The sequence below is a fragment of the Triturus cristatus genome, chromosome 1_2 (genome assembly GCF_964204655.1).
Source record: "Triturus cristatus chromosome 1_2, aTriCri1.1, whole genome shotgun sequence".
Taxonomy (NCBI): Eukaryota; Metazoa; Chordata; class Amphibia; order Caudata; family Salamandridae; genus Triturus; species Triturus cristatus.
In genome coordinates this window covers 671262437-671278619 of record NC_140580.1, presented here as the reverse complement: position 1 = coordinate 671278619, position 16183 = coordinate 671262437, and positions in this window count along the sequence as shown.

Genomic DNA, 16183 nt, shown 5'->3' with positions numbered 1-16183 from the left:
TTGTAAATATGGAGCAGGGCATTGCACCACAGGAACATCGTTAAAAGTGATGTTCCTATGACGCAATGCCCTTGTAAATTTGCCCCACAGTTCTTCTCCACTTGAAGACTAGGTTCTTTTTTGCAGCCCCAAATGCTCGCACCATGAGTTAAAACTGGGAGGCATTTCCTCCTATAGACTTCTTGAAAAGTGGCAATGGGTTTCTTCCCAATAAAAGAAGCCAGGTTAGAAATAAACCCGTTACAATTAAGAAATCAAAGGGTTGCCCTGGCTACAGATTCCAACCAGGAACCATGTGAATTAAAAGTAAGCCCAAGATAAGAAAATTCATGAACTCATATTATGGATTTATCATCTATGGTAAAAAAACACATTTTAATATTCATGAATCCACAAGCCAATACAAAAGTCTTGACAACCCCCCTCAGGCCCCTTATGAATGGGTCAGTGCATTCACCGTCAGGTCTGTACCTGAAAGTAGCAGAGAGATTGTAATGTAGGGCCCTCAAAAACTCCAAGAGGTCCTTGTCAATCCATGGACTCTCCAATTCAGACCATAATTTGGACTTCACCACGATGTCAAAGGTGCAACCATGAAGGCAACTATGGTACATTTATGAACTATAAGATGTAAATTGGGGCATTGTTTCATTGTGCCTAGCTCTAAATCCATACTGGAGTCTAGAATGAATACCATTATCTTCCACCCAAACTCACAGCCTTTACAAAATTATCATTCAAACTATTTTAACCATGGAGTCTATAAGAGATATTGGCTGGTAGTAGCTTGGATTACTTTGAGGATGCTATTTAAATACGGGGAACGATTATGGCCTTTCTCGACGACTGAGGCAAGGCAGTTTTACACATCTGATAAATACAATTTGAACTAAATGGGGCTCAGAGTTCTAAATCTAATTTATATAAATCCATAGGGACTTCATCAAGTCCTTGGGGGCTTTATTCGAGAGACTGGCATTAATTGGCTCAACAACTTCTTCTAAAGGAAACTCAATGTCCAGCGGGAATCTTGGCTGATTCTGATTTGTGCCCTCCTCATTTACATCCCCCACACTATACACCCAGGTAAAATAGAGAACCATTTTGTCAGGGCTTAAGCTGCTGTCTAATGTTTAGCCATTACTCTTGGGCAGTTTATTTTTATTCACCATATACCAGAACAAACTGATGGGGCATATTTACAAGGGCCATATCTCCGCTTTTTTGGCTTTTAAAGTCAAAAAAGCGGAGATAAAAATATTGCCCTATTTACAAGAGGGTGATAACCAGCATTAGCGCATGTTAGCACCCTTTTACCCGACACCTCCCTTTGCATCTCTAATGAGATGCAAAGTGGGCGTCACTGGGCAGTACAATCTTGTAAATATCGCTGATGTACACATCGCGATATTTACAAGGCTGCCCACGCATTTTAGCAGACGTTAGTTTTTGGAGAAAACAGCAGTTTTCTCCAAAAACTAACGTCTGTTAAAATGCAGACTTAGCTATACTTACCATTGGGGATGGATTATGCTGATATGACCACAGAGTCGTATCAGCAAGGTTATCGCCGTTTTCCATGGAACATCGCTGGAAAACCAGCGATGTTCCATGGAAAACATCGCTATCGCTGGGAAATTATCGCCATTGCGCTATGCTTTGTTAATACAACGCTAGCATGGCGATAATTTCCTGCGATAGCCAGCGATAACATTTTTCTCGCTAAGAGCGGCCAGCGATAATTATCGCTGCCGCTTGTTAATATGCCCCTGGTGTTTTTTAACGTGCAAGAAGTGACTAGGCTGTCCCATACTTGGTAATGATTGTCCACTTTCCTTTTACTAAGGGTTAGCTTATAATCTTTCCTACAGCTGGCTATTTTAGCACTATCTCTAGGGACAGCTTGGAGGGCATGATGTAAAGGGGAGCAGGATTGCCCACACTCCCTGTCAAAGCAAGTCTGGGACCCTATTTCACTAATCCTAACTGATTTTGTCAAATAATCTCTAAAAAATTGGCCCAGCCTTTCAACATCCCTTACTGTCGGAGGAAATGTTTGTTCATATGAAAGGCATTTGTTAACCAGGGACAATTGATCAGTACATAACCTATGCGCAATCCTTGGAAGTCAGCCCTTTTTCACAATAGCCTGCGATTGCTGTCTTTAGTGATAAGCTCCCTTGTACGCACCACAATGCCGACCTTTTTCTCGTCAGGGATACCCATAGTAATTACTAGGGGGTTATGGTTGCTATCGACATTGGTTTCAATACTTCCTGCCACTAATAAGTTCAAGAGATGTCTAGAAACAAAAATATAATCTATCACCGAGTGGCTCCTTTTAGAGTCATAGGTGAGAGTTCTGGGTGGGGAGGTGTCCAAGAGCAAAATGGCACTCCAGAGGTTATATTCAAGTATGTAAGGAAGCAGCAAGCTTCCTTGCGTATCCCCTCTCTGGGTTACCAGGTATCTTTAAACCCCCTCGAAAAGACTCAGAGTGGAGATGTTCCAATGAGATTCTAGTTTTGACGTTACAATCTCCCATTAATACCACATTAAAGTTTCTACTCTCTAGAACAGACACTTTGATGTAGCAGTTCTATGAAGTCAAAGAGCTGAACAAACTTTGGACTGACATTTAGAGAAAAATTGTCACCATAAAAATTTATAATAAACTGTTTACATTTAGTGTTCCATGTCACCAGGATGCCTTGTAATACATTGGAATTAGTAGTAATTTGCTTCACAGAGCATCCACATGTTTTAAACAAAGCTGGTCAGCCCTGCATGCTCCCGTCCCACTGGTGAAGGGGTTACAGGTGTGGAGAAACAGACATAACCACTGTAAAACACTTCATTAACCACCCATGTTTCCTGAAAGAGAACTATGTCATGTAACATGACATATTCCAGACAACTATCAATATCTACTTTCCCAGCTATTACTGTGACATTCCAACTCAAGATTTTAATCTCTCAAAGAAATTCATTTAGATTAACAAACTCAACATGCGGGTTGAGAAATACCATTTCCACAGTCATTACACAAGCTGGACCTTCTAATTCCCGAATGGTTTGCTGGGGCGTTAGTGTTGACAGTTCGCTATCTGTGTTACCAACCCCCTTCTACAGTTGGGTGACCAAGTCAATCCTGCTCCTTTAAACCTAAAATCACCAAACACCTATTATTAATTGGCAATAGTGAGACCCTCGTGGAAGGTGCCGTTGTACTTGCAGTATGTGCAAAGGTCACTGGGACTATCTCCCCCCCCTATAAAAGAAACATCGAGGTAAAGCTTTCCCTAAGCCAACTGAATTGCAGTTAAGAATCTCTAGCAATTCATCAACTACCTGTGGGTTTCTAAAATTCACAATAATACAGTCGCCCTCCACTTCTTTAGAACCAGGTCCCACCCAGCCAACTCTAAGCGCAAATAAGATGTTGGCAAACACCTGCAGCCTCTTGTTGGTATGTTTATGCAACCAGTGGTTCACTTTAATCATCAGCTGACTTGTGGACACAATGGTGTTACTGGATATCTCAGGTACATTCGCTAAAATCAAAACAGGGGTAGGCTGCTGGGGAAAATGGCAAACTGAAGTATTCTTGCTTCTGACCAAACTCTCTGGAATAGTTGTGGGAGGGATAGGGCCTTCCAAACCATTCTGAGGGTCAGGAGGAGGAGGAGAGCTTGTGTACGATTGAGCCTTCCCTCACAGAGATGGTTGAAATTTGCATTTAAATTTGGCTCCTGGACTCTTACCGTTACTCGTATGCACCTCATAAGTATTGGATGAAACTGATGTTACAGAAATTGGGTGATTCTCGAACTTTGATTGGTCCTAAATTGTTTTTTTTTTGTTCTGTTTTTTATGTATGTGTCTGCAGTTTAAGGTCTTCACCACTGTCAACCACAATAAAAGGTGCTTATTCAGAGCAAACAAGTACACCCCTGAGCAGGATCCCTCATGTCCTTTCATATGATTAGCTACTAAGCTAATCTTTTATTGCTACAATAGGTAGGACTTACCCACTCCACCAATTTTTTCTGGAGAACAAGTTAGCAAGCGGCAGGGAGAAGCTGTATCCAAACTCCCTTATTTAATGTCCACTCTCAATCCACTCCCTTATTCAGTCCAGTGACCAATATCCAGGTAGGGTGAGCAACTGACATGGGGGCAAATTCTCAACAGGACTGTAAAATATTAAGAAAAAAAGGTCAAAATTCAGGACAAAAACTCAGGACAAAGGGTAAAAATTCAGTACAAAAACTCAGGACAAAAGTTCAATTGTACAGACACATCGAGTGAGAAGTCATACCTCACTATTTTATCAGTGCATTTATTTACTACTTTCTACATAGCACTACATATTTACTATGGTCTTTATGTGATTGCCTCTTGGTATGCTGCATTCAGGTGGCACATTATGTCCTTGCTCAATAGTAAATTATTGCCCTTGAGCACGGTATCAAGTACATCAGCCCTATCTAGATTTACCCAAACTTTCTTGGAGAGAAAGCAACAGCAACATTGCACATTTAGATTATGATTATAAACATTTTAAAACCTATGGCCAATAGTTTGGGAAACATTAAGGTAAGTGACCATCTGCTAGTTTAGACAAGTTGAACAAAACATCTGCTGCACCTCAATCTCAAGTCAATGTTAAACCTGGATTTTTATTTTTTATTTTTTTAAGTGAACGAGGCAGAGCAGGTGATGTAAGTGACAGTCTCACACTTTGGTGCTCATTACGATGTCGGGTGGATAGCCTCCGCCCAACAGTCGGAAGCTTTCCAACCATGTCAGATCCTTTCTGACTGACTAGGTCAGTTTACAGTCCGACCGCCCGATTACGATGTTCACGGTTGGAGCGTAAACCGGCCAGTCAATCCGACTCGGTTCCAACCGACTAACGGAGTATTCCCCCTATAGACAGAGTTTCCGCTGTCAGAATTACGATGTCTGTTTCCAAAAGCCTTTCTGTGCCAGCCATTCCAACATGGAAAGGCAGTCAGAAAGTAACTTTGGGGGCCCCTGGCAGATTCACCTACCCCCTGCGGCATAAGGTTGGTGGCCGAGGGGTACCTATGGAATCCCCCTGTAAAAGCTTGCACTGTGTGGCAGGTACCATGGGGTACCTGCGACAGGGTCCAGTGTTTTACACAGACACCCCATTTCCCCATAGGAGCATGTGTTACGGCCAGTTCTCAGGCATAACGCAAGCTCCCATAGGAAACAATGGAAATCTGACTGAACAGGGTTCAGTCTCATCGTAAACCGGCGGTCGGTCCTGAATCTAAGAATGTCTTGATCCGAGGCTTTCTGACCGACATCATAATGAGCCCCCTAATGTCAGGATGTTAAGTACCCATAACTTGTCTGTAGGCTCATAGCACTAGAGTGTGCATCCTGGATGCCACATTTAGCTCAGAACTTGGAGCCCAGAATACCAGAGAGATGGAACTAAAGAGCGAGATAAAATCAGATTATATGGGGGATCCACAGCAACTGATGTAAAGGTTCTGGCTTAGAACTGGGGGCATAGGGAAGAAAAGAACAAGGTAGGACAATTCCTAAATTCAAACAAGAGGAGCCCGCCATGAGTATCGGAAGTGTACCTGGTGATTTGTCTGAGAAAAGAAACTGAAGAGGCACTGTCAATTGGTTGAACAAACAACACTCACCCACACTGGCAAACTCTGCTAGTGCAATGAGCTGCTGATTGTGCTTGTGAAGGACGAGCAGGGGTCAGATTCCTTGGAAGGTTGACTGGGCAATTACCCACTCTGTACATGTCTTAAAATGGTTCTGCAGTCAAGTCAAGGCAGAACCAGTGCTCTGGCTCATCCTTAAGTGCCAAAGTACATGTAGAACCTTCGAAATATTTGGGATGTAAATTACACGAGCAAACTTTAAGAACGTGATAAAGATTTTATCTTATAAGGAGTATTTCTTTAACATATGATAGTGTTTTCCCCTTTCTATACAATGAGACCCTAAATTAAATGGGGAATCTGTTACCTTTCAATACCTAGCTGAATTTGCTTTTCAAGCTTCTCTTCCACTTTCAGTAATGAGCCACATGGCAATAGTGAAGATGGTGGTGCTACCCTAGTTATTGTATGATTTTGAAAACCTTCACCTGCTCATCCCTTGTTCCTTCTTCAGACACTTCAACACTTACCACGTCTGATTTGGGGACCAGGGAGCCGCTGGGTAGCTCTTACCATTCTAAAGCTACCTGTGACTGCTAGCGGATTAGCCCTTTGGGACCTAAAATACTATTATTTAGCTGCACAACTTCTTTGGTGGCTCGCCGGCTGTCTGGCTTCCCCTGCATAAAACAGGGTTTTCCCTTAAAGACTTTAAGGGGGGATTACTGCAATGCCACCTGGGGTTATCCCGCACTGCTTTCTCTTACCCTACAAAAACCCGTAGACTCACTAACATGAAGAAACTCCACTCTCCACCAATACCTTTGCTAGGCCTCTCCACTTGCACAAGATAGCTTCGCTCAGGGCAACTCCGTCAGTGGCATGCAGCAGAACTCTCAAAATAGGGGTATTTGTTTGTTGACAGTGAGCTACTAGATTTCCGAACACTTATGGAAGACTAGCATCTTCACCCAGGTCAATTCCTTCTTACAAACACCTTAAACAATCATTAAATGCCGTATTTCATGTCCGGCCCCTAGGTCACCCCCACATGAAGTGTACCAGACACTCTATACCATAGGAACTGGCGGTAAACTGATAATAAGGGTGTGCAGAGCTTTCATGCAACATGGGGATTACTTCAGTTCTTCTCTTCGTACTAACTGGGAAACTTACATGGCCAAACCTCTTCATGATATGGACTTGGCTGAAATATTGAAGTATTCTCACAAAGTATCCCACAGCTCCCATGTTAACTACATTCAATTGAATATTCTGAACTGAGCCTAACTTACACCTGCCTGAATTAACTAAATATGCCCGGAAGTTGCAGGTGCATGTCCTTGTTGTATACAATTAGATGCCAGTTTGCTTCATGTTCTTTGGTCTTGTCACACGTTCTTTTCATACTAGAAGAGAGTTCTGGAGTTGCTGTGTAGTAGCAGATTCCCGAGAAGCTGCACTATTGACGTATTCCACCGCCTTCAGCTCAAAAAACATTCTACCAAGTTCCTTGACCTGACTCTCCTGCTAGTAAAACACAATATTACACTGTTCTGGAAGGATTTACCTCCTCCGGGGGTGTCGTAACTTGGACCAAGGTCTTGCTCTCTTGGTTTTGATCTGTAAGAACCCTGTTACACAGGGAGAAATGAGATGATCTGATAAAATATATGTAATTGCACAGGCTAGGGAAGTTTTGGTGGAGGACTTTAAAGACTGCGCTGAGGATGATACTCTCCCCCCAAATGATACTCTCCCCCATAATCCACCCGCATGTTCTTACTACATGTAGGCAACTACTCAAGGCAGTCGTTTAAGTGTGCCTATCTCTGACACACTGTCATGATTTCCCCTCTAGAACACTTTCTTCTAAGCAAGGGTTCATTGCTCTGCTTCCCCACACTAGTAGTTAAAGCAGCGGCAATTGGGCAGGGGGGTTGGGGGGTGGACAGTTCATTATGGGTCAATTTGTTACAAAGAAACATTTTAAAATTGTGTGCTAACTATTCATAAATAGTCCAGCACTGTTCTTCTGTAATTGTATGATGGAATCTATTGCCACATACTTGACAACTATCATGTTATATGGCAGTGTTTCAGTATAGTGCATTAAGGGCCATATGTAGGTAGCATCACATTTACCGATTCATAAATACTGAACTTTACCGATTCGGTATTTATGAATCGGTAAATGTGATGTAGGTAATAATTCGGTAAATTTTACCGAATCGGAAAAATTCGGTAATTATGAATCGGTATTTACCGATTCGGTAATGAGGCATACCTTCCCATTGATTCCTATGGGCCTGGAGGCCCATAGGAATCAATGGGAAGGTATGCCTCATTACCGATTCGGTAAATACCGATTCGGTAATGGGGGGAGCATATTCAAGGGTGGAAGGGTGTCACATTGACACCCTGTTGCACCCCTGAATCTTGCATGTGTGCACATGTGGCGCACATACATGCCCTAATGTATGTCTGCCACATGGCACTCTTAAATCTGCAAAATATTACTTTTTGCAAGGTATTCATTATTTATCACCAACCTGTATTTGGTGGTAAATAACGAATTCTTAATACTAATTTTCACTCTTTAGAGTGCTCCCTACATATGATTTCAGGATTCGGTATTTACCGAATCGGTATTTTACCGATTCTGTAATTTACCGAATCCTGAAATATGCCTCCTACATCTCAAATAGCTAAATACCGGTCGGTAACGGGATATTTACCGAATTTCGGCCGTTACCGACCGGTATTTAGCTACCTACATGAGGCCCCTTCTCACAACATTGCAATGGCATTAATCTGAAATAAAAGTTTCTAAACATGAACTTTAAAACATTCATTAACCATCCCTCTTGACTACACCAGAAGTGAACAAAGTGAACCAATTATATGGCGTCCCTTACATCATGGCCAATATTATTGTTATGGATAATGGAACATTCCAGGCTAATAAAACATACAGGTGTTATTTTGTACACAGACCGTTTTAACCTGAATTACTTAAAAGTGCTCTCAAATGTCATTATCAAGTACATTAGACACATGAAGTAAAGTTATTTGGCTAAGATTACACAACTTAGCCAAGCAGGAAATCCGGGATTTGAACTCAGGCTTCCCGGTAATACATAGTGCACTTAAGCCACTGACAACATTTTTTTTTTCTCAATCCTCTTTAAAAACAGAAGACAGTGTTTTGTACAATTCTGTAAGATGACTAGAATACTGTGTTAAATAAATACAGATTGAAGATTTATCTGACACAATATCTAAAAAAAAAAAAACGATCCATAATGAAAGTAAGTTGAGGCAGGACACCAAATGCGAATATCACTGACTTTTTAGACATTATAGAGCTATTCTAGACGTGGTGCACCACTGAAACGTTGAGCCAGGCTCGAGCTTGAAGCTTGGGTTTGCCTCTGCCCATGGTACTGTTGGAACCTCGAGCCCATAATGAGCCGAACTTTCATGTGGTTTCTTCCTGTCTCCCCTCTAGCCAGTATGTAGCGTTATTGCCAGGGGTGCCGATTTTGACACTGGGGAATTAGATTCAAGTCTCGGCATCAGATCAACAACCTGTAGATCTAGGCAATACACTTAAAATCATATGTACAACAGAATGACGTAGCGTGGCGTTAAGCAAAACTTGCTAATGCAACGGTCCACCCTTCTGAAAATGCAGGGATGCACCATATTCATCAAATTATTGGTACATCCCTGCGTTTCCCCTAGCGCTGGCGCTAAGTTAAGCTGCCTAGCGCCATCGTGGGCACCCTTGCACCATAGTGCAAGGGTGCCTGAATTGGGGGGTATGATTTTTTATGTGCAGGAAGGTGTCCCTTCCTGCACATAAACAATCACAAATGACGATTTGTAACTCCTATGTGTGCTGCATTGTGTAGCACACATAGAAGTTGAAAATCGTCATTCTTTTCATGGTTGTTTATGTACAGGAAGGGACAACTTCTTGCACATACACAATCATTCATGAAGTTTTACTGTTTCTATGTGTGATGCACAATCTGGCACACATAGAAACAGTAAAAACAAGGAGAAATAAAGTATTTCTCCTTGCTTCACTTTGTTACTTCCAGGTTTTCCTTGGTGTTAATTTTGGCACTGCCCAATATTTACGCGACCCTTGTAAACATAGGACAGCGTCAAAATCAATAGGTGGCGTGGCGGAACGCCCACCACAACACCCAATGCATACCCCTTTCACTCTAAGTATAGTGTGAAAGGGTGTCTTATTAACAAGGCAGCGTTAAGCCACTTTAAGTGGCTTAATGCTGCCTTGTAAATAAGGTGAAGCCCCTATCGCCACACAAATGTCGTAAAAAGTGATGTTACTGTGGCAACAGAGGCCTGTAAATCTGCCCCTTAATCTCCCATGCATATAAACAATGCATGTGATGTGTAATGTAAGTGGTGCTCATGTAAAGTGCTCCAATACCTATGGGTTAAGTTCACGCTATATAAAAACTGCAGAAAAATGCACAAAGAATTAAAAACAAATCCTTAACATAAAGAAAGACAAATATCCATTTCCTAGCTGATTTTTATAAAGTTAAATTAGAAAACTGGGAAAAATCACAGCTCCCCTACCTAAATTGTGATCTTTAGCAAACATTTTACTTCCGCATCTTTTTTTCCATTAAAGTGTATGAAAGCACTTTCAAATACCTGAGATCTGAATACCAGTTGTTCAAAAACCTATTGTATTTGATTTAATATGCTTCAATGTGACGTATTAATATAAGTACTTCACATGTTGAAGAAATACACTTCTTTTGAATTTCATCATATTTTACATGGTTTGCTATATGATTTACATAGCAAATATTTTAGGGCTTGGCTCATGAATGGGCTCCAAGATCTGAGCCAGACCCTCGGCTCAGCTCACCTTGTTAATTTGTTGGCTCGCCCACTTCAAAGCTATTCAATGCAGGGGTTTAAGTGCATTAAAAAAGTATGGATACTGCAATAGGATGGGGTCAGTGATCGCAGGTGAAGGTGTAATCAAAGGCATGACTAAAAAGAGCAAAATATTGTGTTACTATTTTGTTGATCTCTCACCATATTTTCTTTTTGAGAGGTACTCTAAGAATGTGCTAAGCTGAGCTGCGGAGTGCCTGTTTATTTTGAACCTAAATTTATATGTACATTTAATGGTAGTCTATATATTAATGTGTATGATGTATGTATTAAAATAATGACTTAAATGTTCACAGCGCTTTCAGGGATCTCCTAGCATTAAAAATACAGAAGTCACTTTTCCTTGCTGCACCATACAGGATTCAAGTCTGTGGATGTCTAGTTGCACACATATACATCTACCCAATAGAGGTTTCCTAACATACAATAAAAAAAATTCCACTGATTCGTTTAACTTTTATGTATTTTTCAGTTAAGACGTGCATGGGAATTAGGTTTTGTCCTTTAGTGGAGATGCTAAAATTATGGACAAATTCCATCCATTTAGACATCTATCATGAAAAACAGACGTTAAGATTAATTTATGCACAGTTCGTGAAAATTACGGACGTTTGGTCACCCTATGTCCAGGCACCCCCATGCAGTCTGGCTCCGCCTGGAACCTCCTGGACGGCTGGAGCCTCCTTGGGCAGCCTCGTTTGCACTGCCATCAGCTGAGCTCTATTCCCAGCTGAGCCCTCTGACCACCCCTTGAGGCACTCTGCTGACCTGCCCTGCTCACGCCCAAGCCCCCCAGCTCCCTAGAGGCCAAGGACACAGTGCAAGGGCGACTCCTCCAGTAGGACTGAGGAGCATCACCCCACTGCTTTCTCGCAGTGCGAAAAAGCCAAAACATAAAATGGTAATAACTTTTAGTTCTTACCATTTTATGTTTGCTTTGCGCATTGAGAGTGGGCGGGCGGGTGAGTCTGCTCTGCTCTTTGAGTAGGGCTGGGGAGGAGTGGTTTGCCCACTCCTGAGTGCACAAAGACTGTTTGGTCGGCCCTCTCAGCCACCCAAACCAGTCATGCGCACTCTTCCCTTCTCAATGCAGGCTGTATTACTGCTGGGCACAGAGCAGGATCACAACCCCTGTTCCCTCTAAGGTGCACGCCAGGGAAGCCGCTCAAGCTGTAATTATTCAATGCGCAAGAGGGCACATGATGTTACTCCCTATATAATACTACTTTCCATATAATGAAGACAGATGACAAACTGATTTGTTTGACCAATGGATTCATCGTCAGGTGGGCATTGGGAATGTATGCTAAACTATTTTAATAAATGTGACTCAGTGTGATGATACACCCCAACAAATAATTGCAATAACAGCCACTCTGTGCCTATTCCAGGAACAGTACCATACTTGTGTATCTGCATCAATAAACACAGCCAACAGTCATTTATTTTGTGGTGGTTGTTGGCCGCAGTTTTATTACTCATTACATATGTCATATTTGTACAACTCCCCCAGACACCTTCTTGGGGCCGGGGTCATAAATCATTATCATACATTATCGCAAATTGGGTATCACTCAGTGTTATTTGGACATCATAAATCAGGGGTCATAAATCATCGGGTATCGTAAATCATTCTGCCACAACCGGCCATTATTTTGTTGTCGTAAACCACTCTGCTTGATCATCATAAATCAGCAGCCATAAATCATCGGGATGTCATAAATCATTCTGTCACAAATCTGTCATTATTTTGTTGTCATAAATCATTCTGCATAATCATCATACATCATCAGCCATAAATCATCGGCTAGCCATAAGTCACTGGTTTGTCTTTTGCTCATTTGCATCTCCTAGGGTCGTAAATCCCCATGACAGCTTGTAGATTGTTCTTTGTTGTTTTCCACACCCCTTTGTTTGTGGGGGGTAGCCTTTCCCTGGAGTTAGGCCCCAACTCACTACCTTGCAAGTCTCTTTTGTGCCCTGCCGTCTGGCGGGGGCTGGGCTGCGAGTGCCGTCTCCGTTTGCTACCCTGATTTTTGTTAGGCATACTCACCAAGCCGTGAGGCATCCCAGAGTGAGTGGCCCTCCGTCTACACACTGCCCTGTCGGTGTGTTTCCATAACCAAACCAATACACCTTTTGTTTCCGCCATGCTGCCAGTAGGCTTCCGTCTTCCTGCGGCTCCCCCCAACCTTATGTCGTCTCTTTGCGCCTCCCGCTGCTCTTACTTTGGAGCCTGCCCATGCCGTTGCTCCACTCGAGCACTAGGATACCAACCTCTAGCTGTGTCTCCAGGAGGCTGACGTCTGGTAAGCTCTGACGGTTATATTCCCCACAAATGCCTTGGTGTGCTCTGCTCCGCCCTTGCCCTTATATAGTGGCACGCTTGTGTCCTGTTTGGAGTCTTACGGCACTGTATCCTCTCACTATGGGTCACACATGAAATCAAACAAAATTGGGAGATAGTTCCCCCCGGTAAGTACCCCTGCGAACCTAGTAACCATGATTGGTGTTCACCCGTCTGTACTACACACTTCACTGTACTTATTTCTTATTCCTGGAGGAGTAGAAACCGAGATTACCCTCCCAGGGGTGCAGGGCACCTATTTTTAAAAGGCACGTACACCCCAGGGAACCGACAGGTAGTGATTGTTACTTAACTGCCTTTGCAAATATTGCTTTCTCTTTCGTCCTGTCATTCAGGGGATGCGCCACCGGTCTGTCTGGGAGCATGGGCACCCCCTGATCCCACTTGCGTCCCTGTCCCTGGGAGGCTGCCTATGACCTGCTCTATTGGATTCCTGGAAAAAAATTCTGTTCTCTAGCAGTTACCCTGGCAATGCATCTGCTTAATCTATGTAAGTGCGCACATTCCCATCTGAACCCATCACGAATATATAAATATATAAATATATCTATATTTATGTATATGGGAAGAGCACCTGACCTATGCATTTGTAGATATCAATTTGCAGTAAACCTTCCCTTCTATTACATGTTTGTATTGTCCATTGTTCCTCGCTGCAGTGGTATAATCCAATGTACTATTGTGCATTCCTTAAAGCTGTATTTGCATTAATATTTAAAGGAGCGTCCATCATATTTTCTCTGTATTGGGGGTAGAGTTGAACGTATAATCAAATAGAGTTGTATCACGTTTCTGCATGATATTAATTTTAGATTCTTTAACATAGCCCCGCTGTATTACCAATTGTGGTACAAAAGGGGGTCGTGAGCAAAAAAACGATGGATTGAGGCCCAGATCTCTGTACTGGGGTGAATGTATGACATTGTTCTGCATTCTGTCCATCAATTGTTGTTTTTGCATTTGTCACCCCGAGTGGGACGGGTATGCTCAGACGTGAGTCCCGTGCTCTCCATGCCACTGGAATCAAGCTATCCTGGCTGAAGAGGGGTGAAACCCCGAAACCGGTCCTAGGATGCTTGGTTCCAGTCCAGGGAGAACCTGGCTTGGCAGTTCGGGCTGGACTGTTCCCATGAGGCACAGGGTCAAGACTGATTTGCATATGGCTGGGTTCAAACTGGAATGGCATGGTGAGCAAAAAAACGATGGATTTAGGCCCAGATCTCTGTACTGGGGTGAATGTATGACATTGTTCTGCATTCTGTCCATCAATTGTTGTTTTTGCATTTATTACCAATTGTGACATCGCCCTTGTGATGTAATTATGAGTTACCTATACTAATAACCCGAAGGGGTTGTGTACTTTCTGAGTGTACGTGCCGTTTAAGTCTTCGCTGAACATGCTAGCGAAATGAATCCTTTTTTTTTTTTTGCAGATTTATATGGCATGAACTTGACCCAAAGGTATTGGAGTGCTTTACCTGAGCACCAGTTAGGTTACACAAGGACACATTCATTATTTTGATGAGCACGGGGAGATTAAGTGATTTGCCCAGAATCACAGGATGTGGACCAATATGTGAGTGACTATGACTGAACCCCAGAAGGTGTTGGCAGCTTAATCACTACCAATCAAGGGCAAGTGTTTGCTGGGCCAAGGGAATTGTGCCTGTTCTGATTGCCCGGGAGTCAAGGAATCACCCCCTCTAAAATTAGTCAGCTCAGATTCGGAGTGAGAGTGAGAGTGTTGTGGTTCATTAATTCCACAGTTTGTCTTCCTTTTCGAGCATGTGTCTCCATAGCAGGCTAGCTGAAATCACCGCACAGTTACTTAGCAGTGACCAGTGACCTTCATTCTTCCGGACCCATCTGTGTGCCCTTGAGGTTACCACGTGCTCGCGCCCGGGCCTGTCACAATCTCAAACCCAAGAGGCGCTTGTGCCAAGCGCGCTATCAGCCACCCCAGATAAAACTGACCGCAGCTAGAAACATGCTTCGCTGTAAATGAATTAATGGCAAGGTATGCAGCGGAATGTGATTAGAGCACGAGAGAAGTGGGAGGGAGTATAGATTCACAAATTATCTCTCTTACAAATCGTCGAGTGCCTGACGGCTGTTCATTGCTTTGAGGTGAACGGCGTTTCCTTCATCCACCCCCAGGCCACCTATTCCCCACTCTTGTGGTGACGAATTGCTGCCCTCCCACCCTTCTGCTCGGTGGAATGCAGGCTGTTTACGGGGAAGGGTGAAATCCCCAATTGAACTGCCAAAATAAATTTCTTTAACAAACCACAGATTAATTGCGACCTGTTAGCTTGAGAGATGTTATTCCACCAACAGCATTAGGCCGACTGACCCCACCAGCGTGTGTGCACCCCTGACACCTATGTTCTCAAAAAGTAAACATGGTGACTCAATTTCATAATACATTGCACTTCAAATGTACTCCATTTGTTGAGTCTGTCCACAGACTATGTGGTCAGGTGAGGCTGGTGAGCTCATAGTGCCACACTGACTAAAGTTTGTATCCTGCTGACATGTTGGCACTCCTCATCCTCTTGAACAGGCTTTCCGGAAAACAGACTGCTTAAACTACTGTTGAGTACTCCTTCCTCAAGGTACTCACACAAGCTCCAAACTGCTACTTGTAGTATCCGGCTGAATACATTCTAGTGTTTCACTGATGCTGTACATACACTGTACACCCACCCACCACAGGCGTCACCAGTCAGGTGACCCTGACAATAAAAGGGGCCGAGCGCACGTCCTCTGGGCCAGTTATGCACCCCTACAACTTGTGTCTGCGTGTTATTTATACTGTCATGTGGGCCTAGCGCCCTCCACCACTACACTACTGACTTGGCAGTATGGCTATAGATTTTCACTCCGTACTGTATAACGCTACTGAATAATGTAATCAATTGCCATATGGCTTTATGTCACCGGGGGATCCTGTTTCTCCTCCTGCACTTTCTTTCCACACAACCAAACATTCTGAGTGTTGTAGCCTTGCCTACTGATTCTCCTGACCTTGGTACCAGACTGCGTATGACCGCACTGATCGCAGCGCACTGCACTAATGGTGTCTCTCCCCACTGACAAAAGCAAGGGACGCCCCAGAGTGGCATCAGCTGCCACGTGTCACTCGTGCCAGCAGGGAGGTTGGGAGTCACAACCTGAACGGCAATGGTGACATACCAATCACTCC